This window comes from Dreissena polymorpha, chromosome 1, assembly GCF_020536995.1.
Source record: "Dreissena polymorpha isolate Duluth1 chromosome 1, UMN_Dpol_1.0, whole genome shotgun sequence".
Taxonomy (NCBI): Eukaryota; Metazoa; Mollusca; class Bivalvia; order Myida; family Dreissenidae; genus Dreissena; species Dreissena polymorpha.
Genome location: NC_068355.1, coordinates 192,756,293 through 192,783,441, shown reverse-complemented (window position 1 = coordinate 192,783,441; position 27,149 = coordinate 192,756,293). Strand labels below are relative to the sequence as shown.

Genomic DNA, 27,149 nt, shown 5'->3' with positions numbered 1-27,149 from the left:
GTTGCTGAATTGCAAAAAAATCCATTTCGTAATCGTAAATCTTCACGATTGCCGCCATTTTTGTTATTGCAGAAAACTACACCCTATAATGTTATAGACTGAAGGGGCCGTTGTCGAAACAACAAATAGCGGGAAAGGTTAGGAATGAACGGGGTAGTAACAGTTTTGACAAAAATTAAAAGATGAAAAAAATGTCTTTGTTGGTGTTTTCACACTTATTCATTGATTGTTCATTAAAAAAATCGAGGTATATTGATCCCCGTGCGTCGCAGTATTGTTTGTTAAAGTTTTTGTTGTCATGAAAACTCGTTGATTTACAACGCAAAACGTTTTATTTGAACTGAGGCTAATTAACTCAATCATATTTCTCAACTTCCCTTTTGCTTTATTTTGATAATTTAATCCAAAGTTTAATGTTAGCAATTCCGAAAATGTGCACTCTATGTGAATTGACAGTTTGACGTTATCAAAGGAAAGCCACTTCCTGTCTGAAGCAATAAAGCGACAAGTTTCTCGCCGACAAAATTGGCTTCCTTTGTCTAGCAATCAACATGCCGAACCAATCGTGTGTTTGTTCCTCAATGGCAATCGTCCAATTAAATAATAGCATGTGCAAAGCTCCGCCTTCGAACCTTTTGCAGAGAACGGAGGTGGAGTTCAACGGTTAATTGAGCAAGTGTTTTACGTAAGTTGAGTTCCGATTTGCCGAAATTACTCGGCCCTAAGCATTGAAACGACGAATACATTTATCAATGATTTTCCGATCTCTGCATAAATATGCTACTGTGCGAGTATACTACGTAGGTAACAAACCAACAATAGAGATATAGACTCGTTTTATTTTCTTTCAATAGAGACAAACAAATGATATTTGTCAAATGGCTTTACGCCGATAACGCCAACTGTATGGAATTGAGCGTTCGGGTGTATTGTTTGTCTCACTATAAATACTTATCAACCAGACGCAGTGAAGGCGCGAAATACCAGGTCAAACTGGATTTAATGGGGAGCATCTCTTAATGGGGAAATATTTAAGTCGATGAAAAATAAAATGGGAGCCACGGACGATTTGCGTAAAATTGGACATTGCGATGTTGCGGGTCTGCAGAAGAAGATGTCATACGATGCTGTGAGCGGCAGGTAAAGAAAATGTTACACTGTTCAAATGTGAGGAATAGGTAATAGTGGTTTGAATTTAACGCACAGGGGTCTTGAAAAAACACCCGCAGTGCGCGGCAATAAGGACATATCGGTGTTCTCGAGAGAATAATCTTTCGAATTGTCGAAAATATAGTGCTATGCAACCCATGCTCCTGATTGTCTAAACTCTCCCTACTTTAAAACAAAAAATTAAGCGCCCGAAAAACTCAGATTAAATGATTGCGCAATATAAGAATGGCGGCCATTTTCGGCCAAATTTTCAGGTTTTTGGTCTTGAATTCTTTTTTTTCTCCATTTTGGCTTTAAAAAATCGCATGCGCGTTATACATGGTAGCGCGCTATACATGGTAAAATACGGTACTTAATAAGTGTCTTCAAACAGACACATTTAATGATTTTTATACGCCCGTATAAAATACGGGACGTATTATGTGAAACCCCTTGGCGGCGGGCGGGCGGGCGGGCGGCGGGCGGCGGGCGGCGGGCGGAAGGCATCACTTTGTCCGGACTCTAATTCAAATTGTATTCATCCGATCTTCACCAAACTTGGTCAGCAGTTGCATCTAGTTGATATCTAGGCCAAGTTCGAATATGGGTCATGCCGGGTCAAAAACTAGGTCATAGGGTCAATAAGTGCATTTTCAAAGGGGCCACTTTGTCCGGACTCTATTTCAAATTGTATTCATCCGATCTTCACCAAACTTGGTCAGCAGTTGTATCTAGTTGATATCTAGGCCAAGTTCGAATATGGGTCATGCCGGGTCAAAAACTAGGTCATAGGGTCAATAAGTGCATTTTCAAAGGGGCCACTTTGTCCGGACTCTATTTCAAATTGTATTCATCCGATCTTCACCAAACTTGGTCAGCAGTTTATACGCCCGTATAAAATACGGGACGTATTATGTGAAACCCCTTGGCGGCGGGCGGGCGGGCGGGCGGCGGGCGGCGGGCGGAAGGCATCACTTTGTCCGGACTCTAATTCAAATTGTATTCATCCGATCTTCACCAAACTTGGTCAGCAGTTGCATCTAGTTGATATCTAGGCCAAGTTCGAATATGGGTCATGCCGGGTCAAAAACTAGGTCATAGGGTCAATAAGTGCATTTTCAAAGGGGCCACTTTGTCCGGACTCTATTTCAAATTGTATTCATCCGATCTTCACCAAACTTGGTCAGCAGTTGTATCTAGTTGATATCTAGGCCAAGTTCGAATATGGGTCATGCCGGGTCAAAAACTAGGTCATAGGGTCAATAAGTGCATTTTCAAAGGGGCCACTTTGTCCGGACTCTATTTCAAATTGTATTCATCCGATCTTCACCAAACTTGGTCAGCAGTTGCATCTAGTTGATATATAGGCCAAGTTCGAATATGGGTCATGCCGGGTCAAAAACTAGGTCATAGGGTCAATTAGTGCATTTTCAACGGCGCCACTTTGTCCGGACTCTAATTCAAATTGTATTCATCCGATCTTCACCAAATTTGGTCAGAAGTTGTGTCTAGATGATATGTAGGTCAAGTTCAAATATGGGTCATGCCGGGTCAAAAACTAGGTCACGAGGTTACTTAGTGCATTTCAAGCATTTAGCATGGTGTCCGCTCTCTAATTGAAGTAGTTTTCATCTGATCTTCACCTAATTTGGTCAGAAGTTGTGTCTAGATGATATGTAGGTCAAGTTCGAACATGGGTCATGCCGGGTCAAAAACGAGGTCACATAGTGCATTTCAAGCATTAAGCATGTTGTCCGCTCTTTAATTGAAGTAGTTTTCATCTGATCTTCACCAAATTTAGTCAGATGTTACATCTAAGTGATATCTAGGTCAAGTTCAAATATGGGTCATGCCGGGTCAATAACTAGGTCTTGAGGACACTTTCAAGCATTGAGCATGGTGTCCAAAACCTTCGAACGGGCGTATCTTGTGACAGTTTGGCACTCTTGTTCTTTTATAGACTTAAATGGTAGATCGATCTTGTTTTTCTTTGCATCTATAATGTGTAGCTCAGTGACCCAGTTAATGTTTGCGGTTTGTAACTCAGGGGTCCTGGGTATGATCCTCACATGCGGTGCTGATTTTTTTCATTGGAGTGTCCTCTGGCGAGACTGCAGAGCCCTAGCCTAGTACTGGTGAAACCCAGGAAGCAAATTAAGTGAATCTTTGCCTCAATGTAAGTTAAATACACAGGCATAAACACCATACGAACAAACACATCAAGATGTTAGTACATGTAGGATAATGGGGGGGGGGGGTGCTGAAGATTTCCCAGAAAGATGGTACTTAGATGATCAAAGCAGATCATATTTCTGTGAAAAAAGTATAGAAACTTAGATCAGCAAGTGTCAAATCTGACTATGTAACAGTTATTATCTCTCTAATCTATCATTTTACTACATAACGGTGACTTGTTTTTATAAATAAATAATAAAAAAATTGGGGGGGGGGGGGGTGGGGGGATGGGGGGTAGGGGGTAGGGGGGATGGGGGGTGGGGGGTAGGGGGGAATGAGAGGGCGGTTATAATGTGGGGTGTGGTAATTTATTAGATGTTTAAAAAAAATTGGGGGGTGGAGGGTAGGGGGTGGGTGAGTGAGAGGGGGGTATAATGTGGGGTGTGGTAATTTATAAGATGTTTAAAAAAACATTGGGGGTGGGGGGGTGGGGGAGTGAGAGGGGGGTATAATGTGGGGTGTGGTAATTAGTTAGATGTTTATTTTTTATTTATTTTTTGGGGGGGAGGGGGGTTGGGGGTGGGGGGGGGAAGGGGGTGGGGGGGTAGGGGGATGGGGTGAGAGGGGGTATAATGTGGGGTGTGGTAATTTATAACATGTTTTAAAATAAAATTGGGGGGGGGGGGTTAGGGGGGGTGGGGGTAGGGGGGTGGGGGTAGGGGGGTGGGTGGGGGGTGGGGGGGGGGTGAGAGGGGGTTATAATGTGGGGTGTGATTTTTTATAAGATGTTTAAAAAACAAGGGCTGTTTGTAAAACATGCATGCCCCCCATATGGGCTCTCCGTTGTAGTGAGAGCGATTGTGTGAATATGTTTTTTGTCACTTTGACCTTGACCTTTGACCTAGTGACCTGAAAATCAATAGGGGTCATCTGCCAGTCATGATCAATGTACCTATGAAGTTTCATGATCCTAGCCATAAGCATTCTTGAGTTATCATCCGGACACCATTTTACTATTTCGGGTCACCGTGACCTTGACCTTTGACCTAGTGACCTGAAAATCAATAGGGGTCATCTGCGAGTCATGATCATTCTACCTATCAAGTTTCATGATCCTAGGAATAAGCGTTCTTCAGTTATCATCCGGAAACCATTTTACTATTTCGGGTAATCGTGACCTTGACCTTTGAGTTTTTTAGTGACCTGAAAATCAATAGGGGTTATCTGCGAGTCCTGATCAATCTACCTATCAAGTTTCATGATCCTAGGCCTAAGCGTTCTTGAGTTATCATCCGGAAACCATTTTACTATTTCGGGTCACTGTGACCTTGACCTTTGACCTAGTGACCTGAAAATCAATAGGGTTCATCTGCGAGTCCTGATCAATCTACCTATCAAGTTTCATGATCCTAGGCCTAAGCGTTCTTGAGTTATCATCCGGAAACCATTTTACTATTTCGGGTCACCGTGACCTTGACCTTTGACCTAGTTACCTCAAAATCAATAGGGGTCATCTGCGAGTCATGATCAATGTACCTATGAAGTTTCATGATCCTAGGCCCAAGCGTTCTTGAGTTATCGTCTGACAACCACCTGGTGGACGGACCGACAGACCGACCGACATGAGCAAAGCAATATACCCCCTCTTCTTCGAAGGGGGGCATAAAAATGATGTACATAATTTAATACAGAGCAATAACTGCGCACTTAAACCGCCTCTGTGATTGTTCTTCTAAACATCAAAGCGTTTAAAGTACTTGGCGACTGATAAAGAGAATTGTTCACTTGAAACTATAAAGTGATGTCTAAAGCACACACACACAACTAAACAATACCACCAATTTGAGAATATATTGGAAGAACTTTGTTTTCTATGAAACCTTGGTCTGCTAAATAGTTGTTTTAGATAATACATTGTTATCACTTATAAGCTTGTATTGTCACATAGTGTAAAACACTTTAAAACAATTCCCACAAGATGATATTCATGACATATGTTATCAAAATTTATAAATGTCACTTCCCTCTAAGACAAGACATTCATTCATATAACTGTATACTCGTTATTATAATAATTATATACCACCATGTTTTTAAATCGATAAAGCTAATTGTAAATTAAAAATATTGCAAGCTTAAGCTATTGGTTTGGTCTCTTTAACATATCGATTTAAACAATCAAACAACTACTATCCGCGGATTAATAAAGGAAGTTTTGCAGATTGTAGTTTCTATTGAGACACATGCCTGAACCATATAAAAGAACTATGAGTGTTCTCCTTAATAAGGAAGTTTTTAGGTGGCTGGTCTATTCATACTGTTTAGTCTTCAAGTATAAGTAAGTGTTATATGAAGCACATACTAAACTTAACAAAACCATCATGCGACTATCTACTTGAATATTTTTGTTTCTTTTATGAAACTGATTGCCCTGTTAACGAAGATTGAAGAAGCACATTTATTATCGTAACAAATGTTTGTAACACTTAATATATGATGAAAGGTTTTTGTTTTTGCGTGACATTTATTGTTTATAAGTATGCTATCATCAAACATTTAAACGCTATTTTTAGACCCCCCCCCCTAGCTCTATGACAAGACAATCATTCAGAGGAATGCATACACAATTTTATTCTGATGTTTCAAAAACCTCTGTGCAAACGATTGTATACATAAATTAATAAATACTGTCGTCATAAGTTTATGTGTTACAGTGATTAATGTCTAAATCAAACACTGCTGACCTTTTTCAAAGAGATAGCCATAACAAATTGTATTTTGACATTTTGACATAACATATCTTATAAAACATAAGTTGGAAAATAGCCGCATTACATTCAGATAGAAATGTACACAATCAACATCTTAGCACACCAATCCAAAATTATATAGAAATGATTATATGTTTTAATTTAATTTTAATTTCCGAAGTAGCTGTCAAATATCCTTTATATTTGAAACATACAGATCATAATCACTTATATTCTAGAGTAACAAAAGTCAATCTTAAGTTAATATTGTCGTACAATCTTTGATAAGACGGACCCCTGAATGCAGTAGTGCAATTCACATGCATATGTAGGTTTTTAACTTATATTGCAACAGTTTATAGATTGTTTTGAAAACAATTGTATGATCATGGTAAAGTTACATATGTCTAGTCATAAGCAGTATGTGTAGGATACACTAGCAACAGGACCAGAGGGATCATTTTGTTTTCAGATGATGTTTATGTAATGTGTGTTTCATCCTAATATTTATTTAACCAGTATGCCATGTAATACATATATTTTCTAATAAAATTGTAAAAAAGGTTATTCAGTATTTAGATTATTTTGACACACTTTTTCATGATGGATGACTTCATCCACAGTCATTACAAGAAAAACAACAACAACATAATTGAGCCTTGGTCTGGGAAAATGGGTCTTAATGCATGTGTCTCAAGTGTTAATCAGGGTAAATCAGTGATGAAATTTTCGCTAAATGGAATTTTTTCCATAAAAAGGTCTCTAACGGAAAGTGTTGTCCCTGATAAGCCTGTGCTGACGGTACAGGCTAATCTGAGAAAAACATTTGGAGCACGTGCATTGAGTCCAATTTTCCCAGAGCCACACTCAAATGTTAAAGCAATGCCCGTTAAATTAAGAAATTTATCCAATGACAAAATAGTGGTTTGCTATTCATTGAAAATCTCATAATTGTTCAAATAAAAAAAGATTTATTCATTATTTACAACAAGATGCAATTATCTTTCCAAAACAAGACAATTGGCATTTCATGTAAAAGCTATTCACATTAGACGATAAATTAAACTGGTATTTATGATAAACAATACCATAATAAAGAAGCACAGACAGTTCTCACTATTCCATTCAGAGCAATTCATATTGAATTCAACAACAACTAGAAATGGCGCGGCAGAGGCCGACGTGTATCCCCACGCCGCATGTTTGACCCAGGGGGTACCCCAGGGTTGGTAATGGGGCCATGCATAGTTGAGATTGACCGTATTGTCATAAGATATATTCAGTATAATTTTGAAGTGAATCGGTGTGGAAATGAAGAAGTGAATGTCTTCGTTTGAACATGACATATCTTTTTTATTGCGTAAATAGATTCCGCTTAGAATGGCCTTTAAGAAAAGGTATGGTTATGGGGGTCTCTATGTGCAAGATGTTGCATTTATTTTCGCTTAAAGTTGTCACTTTTACATTGAATTATAAAGGAAAGCTATTTAGTATATTATGACCTCCAAGCAAAACAATAGGCATTTTGTAGACAGGTTAGTTTTTTACCCTATCACTGCTTTTTTACGGAGGATTCCAGAGATAGTCGATGTATCACGGTTGATAGCGGGATTTTGATTTTGATGTTTAAAGTGATCTCCCGGCAATAGTAATTTACGCTGCAATTTGCGCTGGAATTAGGTTTTTTAGTACTGGTTCCCATTTTCGCATTGTGAACTATTTATAATGGCGGTGTATTCAAAACCGAAGACTAATTCTAAATCAGAGACGCACTAGCAATCGACTTAAGAAGTAATATAGATCCACAAAGATATTAACAGCTTGTTAAATTCAATAGCAACATAGCCAAATGCACATAGTTAAAGAAAGAACGCGGTTAGAATAAGCATTAATACAAATTCCAAAAGTTTAACTGCAGTTGTCAATGACACACACGAAGTAAAGATATATATGAAGTAATTATAAACTTAGCAATATGTGACAATGAGATGAAGTGTTTGCATTGCAAATGTAACTAGGCAAAATGCAAAGACCATGTATCAGAAAGCATGTGCTAGTAGTTAAAATGAGAATGTCATTTAACATCATGCTTGGACTGGCGGATATTCCCTTCCATGACAATCATGTACATCCTAGTTCATGCATACAACTACAATCAAATTAAACACGATAAAGAGTAAACCACTTTACAGTCATATCAGATAATTGCTAAAAATTGTATTCATAGCTTAGGGTTAATACAAACAGTGTGAATTATTATCAGAAAACACATTAGTGGGACACCATCATTAATTCTTACAAGAAAAGCCTAGCAAGGCAACATTAAGGTTATACAATTATCTAAAACATAACATGTCTGCACATGTTAATACAATTACCTTAAGGATGTTTATTATTGGTAGTTTATATTCATTTTGTATGAGAGAAAAGTTTTGCCTATAACTGCCCAGATGTATGTTTTTGTTGTTAAAAACAATAAATACAGTAGAAATGTATTTATGAAGTAGTTTTTGGATAATTAACATGTATTAACTTACAAAAATGAAGTCTATGCCCTGCAATGTTGTAACCTTCTAGCTCTTGAGCAATATATCAAAGGGAAAATATAATGCTGCCATTTGAAAAACTCTGATATCAACAAGAACAGCAAATGAATGCAAAACCAATTGCATACATTACTGTAAAAACTAATTTCTTTGTCAATGGATGGATCACCATGATTTAGTTGTATTATGCAGCAAACACCATACATGCCAGAAATTTTCGGGTCCAAATCGGGACAATCCATTAAATATGTCGGGACATTTGACCAAAAAGCAGGACACCTAAAACGATCAATCATGCCACCTTTACTGAAGTCAGTAATCAGCTAATTACTTACAAAACCTCATAATTTCTGGCAAATATTGATGATAAAAGTGTTTAGAATTGCATGAACACAGACGTTCTCCATTTTCCAGAAGTAAACAAACATGTGCACTATGCAGATGAACCCATTTGTGACTAAGGCAACGTTCAACGGTATGTGCGCACATCGAGCACTGTTTTTATTCAACCAATCATCCATTATCTCTAAATTGATGCAATATGTACAAATTATTTTCTGAAAATCAGCCGAAAACGAAAGTAAATTTATGTCTCTGGTATCGGACAGCGCTCGATTTGTTTGACATATAATCAGGGGTTCCAATGGCCCCAAAAAAGTTGTCGCCACTTTTTGCGGCGTGAATACTGTCGGTTATTCCACCTTATTAATAAGAACAATCATTTTAAGAAACCTTACTACATTAATGTCATTGACTATATTATCACTTTAAAAAGTATGTTATTTCATAAAAAAAAAACAATAAGTACCTTCATAAGTCATACCTTCATAAGTATTAATAAGCTTTATTTGTATATAAATAAAAAAAAATCAACTTGATAAACAACACAGATAACCAAAATAATATAATAATGTTAACATCAATGTATTAAACAGTATGCTGCATAAATGTTTCGAAATTATTTAAACATAAAATCACACCAATGTTCATCATTTGAAAGGGAATCAGAAAATAAAGCATCTCACTTCAAATTGTTTAACAGTTATATTTGGTCATTTGGACATGATATACATCAGCTTCTGTTGTTAGCAAGTTTTCTGTTAGTGGTGGATGATTTCCAGGTTCAATTAAATGACTGTTGTTCACGCATTTTTCCTGACAGAAAGGCCCAGATAATTGCCACAATCCATTCTAGTTGCCTGAAATAACATAAAACATATTTTTACAAACTATCAACATCAAACCAACACATAAATGTCTTTAAATGTCTGAATTTAGCATATCCGAAATATAGTACATCGAGTGAATGTTTTATATTTAATTCAGAAATTGTTGTTATCTTAGTCAATTTATATCCTTCCCAGAACATTACAATAATGAATCTATTAAACAGAAATGCTCACAAATACCTGTTGAAACAAGTTTTTATTTGTTGATGTGTAGTAATTAAATGCTTTTGCCAGCCCCATGGTTTTGATTTTAACAAAGAAATAGCGGCCCTAATAATCATTATAATTATTGATCGTCGTGACAGTTTGTCCCCGTGTTACTTAACTTATTGCTCAATATCATAAAGGAGCCGTTAATCCGATAATAACCCCCATAAAACTTGACAATAGCAGTAAAAACACCGTTTGCAACACTTACACGCTTCGGTGATTTCTAATGCACTCTGCACTGTAGGTCGCTTACATCGTCGTAAATCAATATTTACAACTGACAGACGCTGGCCGCTATTGCTCGGTCGCGTGCTTTCGACTGGCAGTACATTTTCGGATAGGATTTTACCGATTTTTTTTAATTCGCCACTTTTAAAAAATTGGAGCCACATTTAAAGATTTAGCTCCATTTGGCGCCAATGGCGATCGACAGCGGAACCCCTGATAATACACTGAAAACCGCGTAATAATAGTATCTTTGGACTTGATTTGGGCCATGAAATACAAAAGCAATCTGCTTAAAGCACTACGATGCATCTATTCCTAGCAATTAACGACCCTTATCCTAAAACTACCCCGGTGTGAATGCCCGATAAAATCAATAATTTGCCGATATATCGCTGATAATGTGTCAAAAACAACACTGGATCACTCGACTAGTAGATATGGTTTGTTTATAGGGGGCAATAAAGGGATTAGCGATGGTAATTAAAGCCAGATGGAGCTTGAATATGGAATTGTATTGTGAACTTAAAGAGCGTATCGTTTTGTTCGAATGTCAGGAAAAATAGTGTTACATCGGGACAAACACCCCAAAAGCAGGACTGTCCCGCCAAGGTCTGGCAAACACAATGACCTTATTGTTGTTTTATGCAGGGAACACGTTGGTCTCATTTACAGGTATTTGTATTTTGCAGCGAACATGTTTACCTTATTTAGTTGTATTATGAAGCGAACACAAGACCTGATTGTTGTTTTATGCAGCGCCCCCACATCAATTTACGTAGATCATTTCTAAGGGGTTAAACAATGTATGATCATCATCATGCTTCTAAGTGTATAACAGTCCTGCAAATCCCTCTTAGAGTAATATTTACCTCTACCTTTAATCTTGATTAACATCACAGGCATCAGGGTGTTACATTTTACTACACAATTGTACCACACAGGCTTGTTTTATTTAAATGAAGCACAAGACCACAAAAGCCAATAAGAAACATACAAATATTGCTACATTTATGAATATAATCAGTCAATATGTTAGGGTCAAATGGTATAGCAAGACAGTATACAAAATAAAATAAAATTATGCGACAAAATTTGCTTAGATTTCCTTTGTTTAAATTATAAAGTAGTTTACTTAAGTTCAAATACATGTACTTCTTCAGAATGTGATTCAAACAGACGAAAGGGAGAACAAACTGTATGTTTCTCTCCTACCAGTTGATAATTTACAAATTATAATAAGTTTAAACAAAGTGAGAAATTTGAGTTGTAACCTATGTAACTATTTTTTATAACAGACAATTGGTACAGTGCCCCAGATAAGCTGCGTATATGCGTCTTTCACCCTATTAAAATGTTTAAAAAACGCAAAGAAATACAATATCATGCGTATTGAAAACGCAACCACTTTGACTTTTACACACATTCCTAAAATTCAATGCGTACGATACAATAGCTTCAATAAAAAATTCTTTGCTCATTTTCGGTATATCCTCTTTGCTATTATTATCTAAATGCGACGTGGCTTTAATTCAGCAAGCGTCTGGATGAAGGAGCAGGTAAACAATCAAAGTTATTCAAACGCTCTGCGGACTAGATATCATAGTTAATAACAGCATCTGACCAAATTATTTACGATAAACATGCGTTTTCAATCTGATTTAATCTGTCGCTCTTTGTGCATGTATTTTGTAAAGCGACTGTAGTTTCAGTTTCTACAACGATGCGAAATAAAAATGTCGAAGAGAGGTCGAAAGACGTCCGCTATGTTGCGCCAAAATATCAATCGATCGCACACTTTTTGAACCAAGAAAGCACGAGCCATTAAGTGACAAATAATTCGTGTTATTGATTTTTTTAAGTTTGATGTTTATATTATGCCTATGCACAGTTTCAAGGACTAAAGATGTTATGAAACATCAGTTTATGACAGTTATTATATAATAACAGTTTAAAGTTTTATTGACCTGGAAGATTGGCTTTTATTCAACGGGAAAAGCAGCAAAGATTTTAAGGTACGAATTTTTATGACTCATTTCACCCTATTTCAAGACTGAAATCACCCTATTTTTTAAAATCAATGGATGAAAACCCTATTTCCCAAATAATTATCTGGCGCACTGATGGGTATATTTAATATTCTAGTCTGATCGGGACGTATGTTATTCCAACATCATGGCATATTTACATTATTCAGGGATTGGTTGCAATATTTTACAATTGGTAGCATGAACCAATGATTTTTTAAAACATAAGTTATTGATTACAAATGATTGCAGGACTCCTATTAAGGGTTTCAGAATGCATTTTCTGTTTGTTTAAAGGGCTTTTTTTCCTGACTTTGTGAAGCGGCACTGGCCCCCTCACTTTGTGAAAAAATTAGTCGCGAACTTTTCAAAATTGTGACATAAAATGAGTTGCAAACTTTTCAAAATTGTGAAAAATTGAGTCGCAAACTATTCAAAATAGTGAAAAATTGAGTCGCAAACTTCTTACAATTGTGAAAAACCGAGTCGTGAAATCGTTAAAATCGTGAAAAACGGCCAATTTTGTAAAAATTCACAGCCCTGTTAGGTTTGTGAATTGTCCCTATCAAAATTGTGAAATGTCCTTCCAGGGCCACTTGCAAAGAAGGAAAAGAAGCCCTGTCCGCATATTTGTTAATGATTTTTATTTCCGAGCAAGGGATTGCAAACTTTTAAATAATGCTATTGGATTTCTATCCAAAAACTGGTACTATGAGATTACTGGATAAAATGCTCACATTCTAAAAAACATTTATAGTTCTGATTTTTATTCTTGAAAATGTATCTTCTTCACTAACAATAAATGCCACTTTTGCTCAGAAAGAACAGATACTGATGCTTAAGTTGTTTTTTTGTTTTTAATTTCAATCAGCATAAAGCCTATTTTCAAGTGCATTGTATATTCAGCAACAATGCAGTGTTCATTGACTTTTTATACTGAATAAAAACATGTTCAAGGAAAGTAAAACATTTCATTAAACACTCCATGTCTAAACAACAAAATAAAGGCAAAGTAATTGACATATCAGGTACTTCCTAATAGTAACATAACAATCCTAGGATGGCACCCTAGCAACCCAGTGATTAGTTCCTATGTTCCAATCAATCTGTTATGTCATTATTTTTTTAGGAAAACATTTTATGTTTGTAATATTTTTTTAATAAATCAATAAATTAATAATGTTTTAGACTAATAAATAAAAACGTACTGATTTAAAGTGAATATTCTAAAAATTATTGGCATTTTATTTTACATGTGTAGCAAATTTAGCTAAATCTTAAACAAATGCCTTTTTTCCAAACTATATATAATATTCATATTTTGTTAACAAAAAAATAAATTATGTGATAGCATTTTTAAATACAAAGAAATAACTGAAGATTAATCAGATACATGTATGTGGCATAATGTCCAAAATAAGTGGATGGTCGAAGTTATAGGAATTTATGGAACTATCGAAAAAAGAATAACATGAAATATGTAGGGCCTTGGGGTTCAAATATTGTATGCACTAAATTTGGGGCTTCTTTTTTAAGCAATTACACTACGCGACCCGTGATTTTTGCCTAATTTGCATAGTCAAGGCGGGCATTTTACTTTTTGGGTGGAAAATCGCCGCGATTTCACGTGACTGGTCACTCTGACGTCGCTCGAGAGCAAAATAATCTTCGCGCTAAATCCTCTCAATGTTGTGGTGATTCGCTGCGATTCGCCGCAATTCGGTGTGATCGCAGTGACAACGATGACACGCCAATTCATGCATAGAAACCGAATCGCATCGATAACTTTATACATGTACATAACGCTTCTAATGTTCACAATTATCCGATAATCCAACATCTAAAAATAATCTTGAACATTTATGTTGGTAAATATGTTTGAGAATTTCATTAAAACAACCATATGACTACGCCATTTTTCAGAAGTGTAAAGAGTACAGCGCATAATGTGGGACACAGCTTTCATTGGACGAGCGTATTTAAATTTAGATTGATACAATACGATCTTACAAAAAAACGTTTTATTGCGTCATACGCCTTCATGTAAAAAACGTTTTCCTCCTGGAAATTGTGCTATTAATGCATAATATTATCAAAACATTTTTTTCACACATAAAGCGTTGTACCAAATTAATATACAATTCAAAACAAATATACCATAAGTATAAATATTCCGTTAAATTCCCAAATGAGAATAAAAATTTATAATCCGAAACACACTTCTGATGTTTTAATGTTAACACGACGTTTGCAAATGCTTTCAATATAGTCATCATGTATATTTCCCGACAAAAGAGCGCGAAAATTATGCGGCAATGTACAAGGTCAAGGTATACGAGTGTGCAAGTATTGATTTTTTATACAAACTGCGTAGTGCAAAGAACATTGAATTCTGTTGATTTCGGTTAAATGTTTCTTTGGTATTTTTAAAACAGTTATATCACCAACAATTTGATATTTCTTTTAAAGTCAATTCAAATCAAACACGCCGTATCCGTATCGTTACTGATAGAAGTAAAACATAATACCTTGACTTGTATAGTTTTTGTTGTTGTGAGAGACCATCTGAGTAAACGCCGAAAAACATATCCAAACTGTTATTTTTTGTCAATGCCCTTTGATCCATTATCGCACTTAATTGGCAGCGCCATCCTGTTGTTTCTGTGATTGTCACATCATTTCTCAGTTTGAACACGTACAAAGAGTGCCAATTAGACACTTGAACAAACACTATCACCCGCTGGACAATACACATTAAATAATCAAATGTTGAGTTTTTTTTTGTTTTTGGCGTGAAAACCCAGAAAAATGCATGTACATTATACATCATCATAAATTTATTGAACTCTGCGAACGCTAAGTGCTACGTTGATATACTCGTGTTTTTTTTTCAGCAAAACAAACACAATGTTTAACGGCTTAAATATATAGGCAATGATGTAATTACAACAAATTATATACCACGATGTCATAATAACATGTACTTAAAAATTGAACAGTAATGTATTCCCGATTTCCGGCTTATCAAGCATTGTGAATGTATGTACAACGCTCGGAAAGTAACGCGAGTAACACGAGTTATCCGCATTGGAGCCTGAAACAGAAAATAAATAAGTAAAGCATATTTTAGTCCAAATAATTAGATGTAATCTACTGATTACATTTAACCTTTAAATGAAAGTGTTACTTAAACAATTTTCTGTGTCTTAAGGCGCGAATATTTTGCTAAACACTGTTAATAAAAGGGCTACACGTTATAATTCTTAATGAAATGAAAAAATAAGTATTAACATAATAAATAATGTCAATAAACACACACGGTAAGATCAAAGTTTAAATGGAAAACTTAGATCATATTTCTCGTAAATTACAAAAATTATTAGTTTCGTCGAAATCAAATACCATGTAGAGAAACAAGGTATTTATAACCGACCAATGACGAAACACTATGCAACTTTCAATTTACACAGTGCTACGCTACATGTATATTGCAACAATATGGACTTTGAACAGTGGTAGTGTATTCGGGCCTGGAATATAATTGCAGAGTTTTCCCTAAGAACCGGCCGCCGGCCAAATTGACCGGTTCAATCGATTTTCTGGCCGGTTCAAATGCTGGTAACAAAAAAAAAATAATGAGAGGTTTTGCAACTTTGATCGATGTAATTGTTAAAGTTAAGAAAAGACGAAATTAAACAAGCGAAAACATCGATTTAACATCGTTTTGTTTATGTTCTTTATACTTCCGTGTGTACGTTTTACCGAACAAGTATAATTTATAACGGCGCTTCTCATTGGCTGATTATTTGGGTACGCAAATAACTACAAAACGGCGCTTCTCATTGGCTGATTATTTTGAGTACGCAAATAACTACAAAAATCGTAACCACATGGTTTTCTCAAAATGAAACGAACCCTGAGAGATTTTTTCAGTGTGACAGCGCCTTCAAAACGTCAGAAAGGTTTGTATTGATGAAAATCTTGATGAAAATGCATGAAAGAAATTATTCAAACAATACTTTTAGTTGAATAAAGTTTGCAATGCTGTGTTAGCCAAATACACGTGTTCAAACCCGACCCCTTGATGAGAAATAAATGGCTTTGGCATAACCAGTAGCTTAGTTATTGACTTGTTTCAAAATTCATCGCACACTATGCACAGTCAGTATAATTATTTGGCACTCCCCTCACAAATTTTTTAAAAAATTAGAAAAATTCCATAAGTGATACACAAAAAAACAAGTAATTTTCATCTCTAAAATTTCTGTCCAAACCCCCCCCCCCAAAATGCACCATTTTGCGTCTAGATTTTCAAAATTTTTCGGGGGGGGGGGGGCATGCCCCCGGACCCCCCTAGCAGGATTGCCTTGCTTGGCCGGTTCAAATTTTTATTTGGCCTGTTCAAATAAAAGGAAGGGAAAACCCTGTAATTGATTGTAAGTTTTAATAAACATTCTGCTAATGCAATTAGTTAAATAATGTTTACATGTTATGTTAAATAATTGTTGCATGATCATTCTTCTGCGCTGTTACATTAATTTGGAGCCATTAAAGCTTCCGACATTACTTCATCACGTTCATGTCGGAACGGGAGTATTTTAGCTAATACGCCCATTACATACAACAACAACAAAAGCTTTATTATTGCAATGTATAATGTAAGTGTATACATATATGTTACATGTACATGTAATGTAGTGTAACCCATAATGTAAATCTCTTAAAAAGGTGAACCACGGCGGTTCACGGTGATTTGCGGTGATTCGCGCTGATTGCGTAACAGCGAGATACATCGCGCGACGGTTGCCGAGACATCACCCAAATTTTCTTGTCGCTCGGAATCATCGCAATTTGTCACGTTGCATCGATTGCGGTGATGCGAGAATCGCGGCAAAAATCACGGGTCGCGTAGTGTATATAAAGACTTCCTGACCAAAATCAAGGTAATTTTACTTTTAAATCATAAACGTATTCGCATACACCAAGAAAGTTGTAGAATATTTGAAGGAAAACATATGCATTTATACGAAAACTTGTGATGTGAAATGTCCAATGGTTACGAAAATTACCGAAAAACAGCATGTCGCGGTTTACAAAAAACACATGACTGCACCCAAATAGTTTAATGTTAATGACTAACGGGTTGATACATGTATGATTTTGCTTCTTATTTAATAGTGACAATATCAAGGCCGACACACTTGAAATATGAAGGATATTCTGTCCTTAGGCCCATGTCTATCAATACAGTGTATATAAATACGATCGGCAACTTCCAAAACCAATCGGAAAATGTTGACAAGCACAAAAAATGTTTTCAAAATTCTTATTTCTGCAAATATTCTACCACATAATGACATTTCTTGTGTATACCAATAAATAAATGATTTTCAAACAATAGCACGTGTTTCGACTTCCTGGAGTGGGTGATTTCAGACTGTTTAATCCAACTAGAAAAGAGCTCTTAAAGTTAGTTAGACTCATGTAAAGTGAAGTAATAAAGAACCACTTTTGGTAAACAACCCAAATGTGACCTCCCTTGTTGGATCATGCTACATTTGATAATGGAGTGACATATACGAGTAATGTCAGTCCAAGGGAGATAACTCAAAATTAAATTTTTTACCAAACTTCTCTGTTTGTCCAGGAATTATTACTTAATTTTACTTCATGGAATTGTAGAAGTTCTTAATGTCTTTATTAAACTGAAATACATACTGAATATACTTTTAGACATGAACTAAAGTCATAAACATGATGTTTGAGGTAAATATATAGAATTTATGAAATACTCATTCAAAATAATTTGACCACATTAATACTGGTGATAAATAACAGGCTTGATAATGAATTGCTTAGAACAACTTGCTATTATCTGGAATTAATAAATAATTGTCTTAAACTTCAATGTTCAACACAAATTTCCAACACACAGTATCAAATATGGATTTCTTCTCTATTGGGTATATTAATTTAAAGACGGCAAAGACATGTACATATTTTCCTGTGCTTTAAAGGAAGATTTCAAGAGCCAAAAGTGGTACTTGAAGTGACAGGCAACACACATTTGACAGCAGACAATGACAGATCACAATATCCCATACCTTAGAACTTTAACCATAGTTCAGCACGCAATCTGTGATTCGGCTGCATGCCACTGAGGCTGTGGCTTTTATTGAAATATAGTTTATCTTACCTGACAAGACTTGGCTTGTAATTCTTGACTTGACAACTTTCCCAGACGCAATCACTTCCACCTCAACAAGTTGGAGGTAAGTACAGGTCCAGTGGCTGACTTGAGTTCAATTCCTGCTGCTCACTTGACAACAATCCTAGCCGCAGTCACTTCCACCAAGACATGATGGAGGTCCGTACATGTCTAGTGTCTTGATTTAGTTCTGGAACCACTACTCACTAGACAACTATTCCAACCTCAGTCACTTCCACCAAGACATGATAGAGGTCCGTACATGTCTAGTATCTTGATTTAGTTCTGGTACCACTACTCACTAGACAACTATTCCAACCTCAGTCACTTCCACCAAGACATGATAGAGGTCCGTACATGTCTAGTATCTTGATTTAGTCCTGGTACCACTACTCACTAGACAACTATTCCAACCTCAGTCACTTCCACCAAGACATGATAGAGGTCCGTACATGTCTAGTATCTTGATTTAGTTCTGGTACCACTACTCACTAGACTACTATTCCAACCAGTCAATGTCACCTAGACACTGGATCTTGTCAGTAGATTTCCAAGATCTGATTTAAGTTCAATTATTAATTCTGCTGCTCAACAGAAACTATAACAACTACACTCACTTCCACATGGACAGGAAACAGGTAAGTAGATGTCCTGTGTCTGGCTAGAATTCCATTTATTCTCAATACCCACAGAACATCTTTCACTGGCTGACCAATCTGTCTCCAGTACATCAACTGTGAATATACAGAAACAAAAATGAATGAGATAATGAAAATCTGCTTTTTGTAAGTAAAATTATTTGTAAAGAAATCCATTTTGTTCACTACATACATGTACTAAGTAGACCACCTGTTAGGGCAAAAAGTGCACCTAAAAGATAAGCAGGTTTTTGCAAAAATTCATACCTGTATCTACATTGTATTTATATTCTTTATTAAATACCAAACACTACGTTGAAATCATGAATCATAGGATAAAAAATGTTCCAACTCTTATTGTGTTGAGTCTTGTTTTTTTAAATGTTTGGTATAGCTCGATTAAATAAGATTTGAACAAGAGCTGTCAGAGGACAGCGCGCTCCATTATTCGAGTGCTTGACAGTATAACGTAAGCCATCATGGGGAAATTGTTCATATTCAATAATTTATTAGACGATCTTTCAAAAATAAAAAAAGGAAAAAATATTTATTTTTTTTTGGGGGGGGGGGCGGAGGGTTGAGAGGGGGTATAATGTGGGGTGTGGTCATTTATTAGACAATCTTTCAAAAAACATCGGGGGGGGGTAGAGGGGAAGAAGCTGAGAGGGGGGTATAATGTGAGGTGTGGAAATTTATTAGATGCCATCATGTTTAAAAAACATAAAAAATAAAAATTTGCGGGGGGGGGGGGTAGGTTGGGGGGGGGGGGGGGGAGGGATTCTGGGTAGGGGCGTGGGATCTTGATTGGGTGGAATCCATTGTGGTATTCAGGTAAGTGTTGTTTTGTCAAAGTAATAATAAAATGTGATCATAAATAAAGAACTTATGGTAATTTAAGCAAAATGTTCAATTATCTAAAAGTAAAAGGGGCCATAATTATGTCAAAATGCTTGAAACAGTGGTCTGCTCTTGTTTATAGGTTGTGGTTATGTTGGTAAACAAGTATGCAACATATAAAAGCAATATGTCAAAGGATATAGGAAATATTTGGGGTAGTACGCAAACTTTAATATATAGTTTTATCAATAATATGCATTCTAAGTATAAAAGGGGCAATAATTATGACAAAATGCTTGATACAGTTGTCTGCTCTTGTTTATAGGTGGGGGTGAGGTTGTTAAACAAGTATGCAAAATATGAAAGCAATATGTCAAGGGACAATGAAAATAAATGGGGTAGTACGAAAACTTTAACATTTGCTGCATATTCTAAGTGGAAAAGGGGCCATAATTTTGACAAAATGCTTGATAAAGTTGTCTGCTATTGTTTATAGGTTGGGGTCATGTTGGTAAACAAGTATGCAAAATATGAAAGCAATAAGTCAAGGGACAAAGAAAATATTTGGGGGTAGTACGAAAACTTTCACATTTGCACACTAACGCAGACGCTAACGCCAACGCAGACACTCACGCAGACGCTCACGCCGACGCCGGGGTGAGTAGGATAGCTCCACTATATATATTTTATATATTATAGTCGAGCTAAAAATTGGTTACCAATTGTTGAAGACATAAATAGGTTTTCTAGTTTTTGACCACAATTGACTTTAATTCACACATATACTGTAGCCTTTATAATGACAAGATGAAGTTTCAATAAGATTTATAATTTAATAATGATAAAACAGTACATTTGGATTTCATTTTGTATATAAATGATTATTTTGTTATGATTTACATAATAATGCAATAAAGTATCAATATCTTCACATCTTGAATCATGATGCAGTTAAATGTTATATTTTATTATGTTTGGGTTTTAAATTATGCATATTCTCTTATACATGGTGTTGATCTAATATGTTATTATTATAGTTTGTTCGCTTAACATTCTTGCAGTACTGTTTTGTTGTAAGATATAATAATAAATAAAAAATTTAAGAAATAGCTTCTCTTTTCTTTTTGTTATTATCCACCGCCATAGGTGGACGGATATAGTTTTAGCAATTTATCCGTCCGGAACAATATCTTAGAATTGCTTGAACGGATTTCATGGAAACTTGATATAAGTGTATATATCATAATATAATGATGTGTGTAAAATGCTGTTGCAATTCATTTGCAAATAACAGAGTAATGGCCTTTTTTGCTTGAAAATAATCACACTATTGTGTCTGGAGAGTAATCTTGGAACTGCTTGTGCAGATTTCATTTAAACTTGGAATGAGTGTACATATTGATAAGAGGATGGTAAAGGTCAAATTATCACTCAAACAATTGGTCAATAATGGAGTTATGGCCACTTTTTACATAAAAATACATGTTTATAATATTGGTATTTTAACTGCTTTTTGGATTTGATTGAACCTTTATTTAAGTGTATCATGTATGAATCTAAAGCAGTAGTTGTTTACAGAATTTGGCGTTGCAAGCATGTGGCGTGTGGTATCAATTTAACAAATGTGCTTGTTTATTTATATTTTATTAGGGAATGCAACGAATACCGATTTCGATATTCGAATATTTGGTCATCCTTCCGAACGAATATTCGGATATTCGGTCAACATCTGTTGAAAAAAAGTCAACTTTGTTTACCGTACCATTACTCCATGAATTCTACTTTACAAAACAAAAATAAATTGTACTTATTTACAGTATAACATTATTAGGGGCGAAGATTTCCGACCAGAGTTCCGACAAATTGGGGAACTGCGCAGCCTGACAGAAACTGATGTACCCTTGCTTGCAGTTACTGCTACAGCAACAGAGAAGGTACAGCAGAATATAAACCAAGGTCTGCTGTTGTCCGACGATGCGTTATCCGTCGGCGTATTACCCGACAGGTAAATGAGACAAAATACCACAATCCTCGTAGCAAATATTAAATGCTTAGCAGTAAGTTTTATATAATAACAATTAACAGCAAACGTTGTATAAATAAAACTGTATCCACTAATAAACGGTTTTATGAATCGCAATTGGTTCTAAGTTATGTAAAAACGCAATGCGGATAGGAATTGTGCCCTTTGGTTGACTCATTTTGCATAACGGGTCAGCCAATCGGGGGGAATTGTGCCAATAAGTTGCCCAATTTTGTGTAACGGGTCAGCCAATCGTGCGCTGTGATCCGAGTCATGTTCACTTGACAGTTAACATTTCCCGCTCCTAGCGTGCCCTTCTCGCGACTAAGAGAATGCTTTTTAAAGAAAGTTGCTTAAGGGGTGTTGCGGCAGTTTATTTAAAGGAGAATATATTTATAGCAACACCAATGGTGCTATTATCACAACTCAATAATTTTGTTATCAGTATCATCAGAAATGACCGAATTGGTTTATAAATCAATTGTCAGTGGTTCGATCCCAGGTGGGGTAAACTTTTTTTACTTCTTTTTTATTTCTTCAATTTCATTCTTGTTTTATACTGGAGCTTTTTTGTCATGTCGTTTAAATTTATCAATTTAAAGCATTTAATCACAAACTTCAAAACAAGCCGAATAAAATCTGTGAACAAGTACATGTTAATTATTAATGATTAAGGTCGAGTTTGATACTGTATGGTATTATGTTTGTGATTAAATATTGTTTTTTATTTATGTCTTTTGGTAAGCTGTTGTGATCCCAGTTAAGATTCAAAACAATTTCTAATGTTTATGCATATTTCTTACAATCAATGTACCGGTACTTGGGTATTTCCTAATTGATGTATTTTATACAATTTGACGTAGACGGTAGGGATAGTTAAAACAAAAAACCTCTGTTAAAAGTGCGGTGACCCCCTTTTTTTATTTTTTGTTTCATGATAACCATACATAGATGAACATATTTGAGAAGTTTCGCTAAAAGTTATTAGATAGAACCTTTTTAAATTCCATTTTTGTGGTAAAATAGTAAAAAAATGACGTTTTTTGGGTGACATAATAATTATGAAAATTAAATTTCTTAAAATTTAACTTGTGTTCTCCATTTTTTTTGGTTGTTTGTGGTTTACTTAAATGGTATATGATATATATTAGCTTATATAATCTCTACATGTTTCCAATTTCATAGGTTATTAATCATTATTATGAAATTAGAGATTTTTTCAGTTTTAATGAAAAAGTACATATTATATAATGGTGAATAAAATCCAAACAAAGCCGGTGACCCTATGTTTTTATTGCATTTTTCATTTAGTATTTGTATGTAGTACTTAAATAAAAATTTTGAGCAAAAGTTATTAGATGGAAAAAAAACATCAAAACTGCAGCAACACCCCTTAAAAAAAACACTTCCATTCACCTCCGGCATTTTTTTTCATGTCGCCTTCCATGTGTGCTTTCAACTCATGCCTTTAACATTGTCATGCATTAACTAAGACTAACTTAGATTTTGTGTTCAAGTTAACGACATTTCGCAATACAAGTCCTAAGATTGGTTTTCTGTATATTCTTCGTCACTCCATCCTAATACCCTGGTGGTGAAAGTCACTATGTTAGTGGAAAGGCAATCCCTAAAATTATCTGGGAACTATTTAAAGAAGCTACTTACGTTTTCTGATTGGGTGCGCATATTTATAATACAATCCATGCTTCTTAATTAACTAATAGTTTGATAATAATTGGTAGTTATCTTTGAAAATAAATAACATACAATTTAATTAAACTCCCTGTGTACGTCAGATATTTGCGTTAGTAGTTAAATTAGTTAAAGTGTGCCCAGATAATTAAATACAACGCTATAACTATAATAATTATGATACTATTTGTATGATAAAATCTTCAGACCGAATATTCGAATGGCAGTTAGAAAATCGACTGATCACGCTGAGGAAGAGCTGGTGTGGTTGCTGAGCCAACAGTTTCAGATAACACCCCACACTGGTCAAGACTATAATATTCTGCAAGTGTGTAATTTTAATTCAATTCAATTCTGTTTTAATCAGAATGTTGGCTTGTTTGTTTAAAATTTATGTATTATGTACAATAGTGTGAAGATCTTTGTAATTGGGTAAACTACAATGTACTATGCTTTTCTATGTCTGTGTTCCTATAAAAAAAATCTTATATTACATGTATGTCAAAAAAGATCTTCCTTTTGCGATTTCAGGTCGTACAGGTGTGTATATCAAGTGTGGTCATGGTTGTTATTCAACTTGGTGACACGTCTTACGACGGGGAGCACCGTAGCTACAACCTCGTTGTTGAAATGTTTACATCTCAACAACGGACGCCACGAAGGAGAGGATTTCTAAATGATTTCCGGGCAAGAAGAGTTAGCGTTGTTTGTGGCAAACAGTCGCCTTTGGGCTTGGAGTAAGTTACTATCACAATGATTATAACATCACTTCGACATTTTTTTTCTCAATAAAACTTTTATTTACTTAGTTAATAAAGTTTCTCCTATTCATTTTGCTCAATCACGTTCATACCATATAAATTAAACTTGTATATCTTACGAAGTTAAAACATGAGTATGTATTTTTATTTAAAAAAAAAGGTAATCTTGATACTCAACAATGACATTTATTTTTTGTGATGGTAGATCGACATTCCGGAAGTGTGGCTCCTGGTCCACTGGGGGCCCACCGCGCTCTATCCTGTCTTACTGGCAGGAGATTGGCAGAGCGGTAGGGATGGAGATCCAGCCTTGCTGTAGTTTTCGCGTACCCGCGGTCCATTACGGATTGCGATGACGCTATGAAGACCATGGTGAATGGGACGGAATGCGTCAGACGTACCATTCTGAAGGAGCTAAGAACTAAAGACATGAATCCTATTCCTGCCCAAGGCGATGGTTGTCAAGATGACACATGTGAAGTGTGTGTTTGCCAGTTGTGTATTTGTTGTAACAGATGCTCACGAAGCTGTACATGTTTTGGAGTGTGTCCGGACAAACTATTATGAAGTTCTCTTTATGTTGATTGTTTTGTGACCATTATCATGGGTTTAGCGTTATTTCGATTGATTTTTTCTAGTAAGTATAATAACACTTACACTGAATAGTACTAGTAGTGCTTATTTCACTGTTACTGGCAGGTAGTAACATTTGTGCATGACATTGTTGATATTTATAATTATAATTGCCAAAGTACTTTGTCATTGGGATACATAGCGCTGGGACAAGAACCAATTAATATGGTAGCATATTTTCATTTGACGTGTAAGACTTGTTTCAATGTTCAATGTAGATGTATTCATTTTATGCTGTAACATGCTATTTTCATTGATGAAGTAAAGTTTTCAAATGTTGATGTGATCGTTTTGTGACCATTATTATGGGTAAACGTTATTTCAATTGATTTATTTTCTTAAGTTTGTGTTTATAATTTAGACTTCACCAAAACGTCGGTGAATACGGACCCATAGCACCTAGCAGAGTTGTCGTTCATCCGTTGTGCAAACAATTGGTGTAATGCGCTAGCCAACAGCGACACTTTAATTCGGAAAAATTGCGAACTGATCCAATATGGTTGATAAAAAGTACGAAAGAAAGACGAAGTCAATAAAAAGCAATTATTGCTTGCTTAAATGGTACCATTCGCATGAGTTTGTGGTTTAGGTTACAATATACTAAATACTCGTTTCATGTAGGGCTGTACTCTCTAAAAAATATCATAGTTGACTCGAAGGCATGTTTTACTTCTTAAACTATTGTTCGGGTTTTATCTTTCGGAGATAATGGTAGGGCATAAATAGGTGTTCACCACCGAATCCCTGAAATATGATAAATTTGGAGACTTAAGTAAAGCCTTGCACTGAAAAAGGTTACATTCCACTAAGAAACGGCCAAAAAAAAAGTTGCAAAAACAGTTGATTTTGATTAGCGTCATGTTCTTTTTTTGGTTTGAACATGATATATCTTTTTTATTGCATAAATCAATTCCGCTTAGAATGGCCTTTAAGAAAAAGGTATGGTTATGGGGGTCTCTATGTTCAAAACGTTGAATTCATTTTCGCTCAAAGTTTTCGCTTTTACATTGAATTATAGGGAAACTATTTAGTATATTGTGACCTTAAGACAGGTAAACTTTGATAAGATCTTGCAGTTTCAGTGTTCCTTAACCCTTTAATTGTTGATAACATTTTGCACCATGGCCAAGAGAGAGCGCATTGCAACTATCAGCAACCCATTGGGTTATAAAGCTGATAGTTGAATTATTGCAACTATATGGGTCTTATAGGCAGCATTGGCGTTTGATTTAGTGTAAAATAACCTCAAACATAAATTAAACGTATACGAAGCCGTCAGTCAATTGAACGCATATTTGTGTACCGAATCAACCCACTAGTACGGGCAAAAGCCCGTGAAGCGGGCGTTGACCGTTCATACATATGGGAATTTAGACATAAAATTACATGAGAATACCACATATGGATACGTCTCAAAAAATTTGCCACGCGACATTTATTTAGCGATGCTATTTATGGCCTTGAACAAATCAAAAACACTTTGACATATGCTAAATCACATGTAAATGCATACCTCAGGAAAAGTTATTATTTGTAAACAGTATTACTGTATCAATCCTCATTGATTGATTGTGTAATATCTAATGGTACTGTTTTGTGTCGTATCTATCTGGAAAACAATGCCGCCCGTTTCATTATGGGTCTCTATACTCCTATAATATGAGGTCGATTTACATCGACCTCATATCGTTAACGTTATTTTGCAATAGCATCGTTCCGACATGAATTCATGTCGGAAGCTTTAACGGCCCATCAAATCATATAACAGCACAGAATAATCATGCAATAAATTATTTAAACATAAAATATAAACATTATTTACTAATTGCATTAGAAAAATGTTTATACAAACTTACAAGAATGATAGTCCAGACCTTAAAAAACTACCCACTGTTCAAATTCCATATTGTTGCCATATAGCACTGTTGTAAATTGAAAGTTGCATACGTTACCTAATTGTCGGTTATAATACTTGTTCTTAATATAGTATCGATTTAGACGAAGATATAATTTACGTGGAATGTCATATAGTTTTCCATTAAAACT

General features: G+C 35.5%; 1 long non-coding RNA gene across 2 annotated transcripts in view; it reads left to right on the top strand.

Moving 5' to 3' along the window:
- The window catches only part of LOC127864402 (uncharacterized), a 97,312-nt gene that overhangs the window by 2,836 nt on the left and 67,327 nt on the right, over positions 1 to 27,149 (top strand). The window lies entirely within an intron of this gene.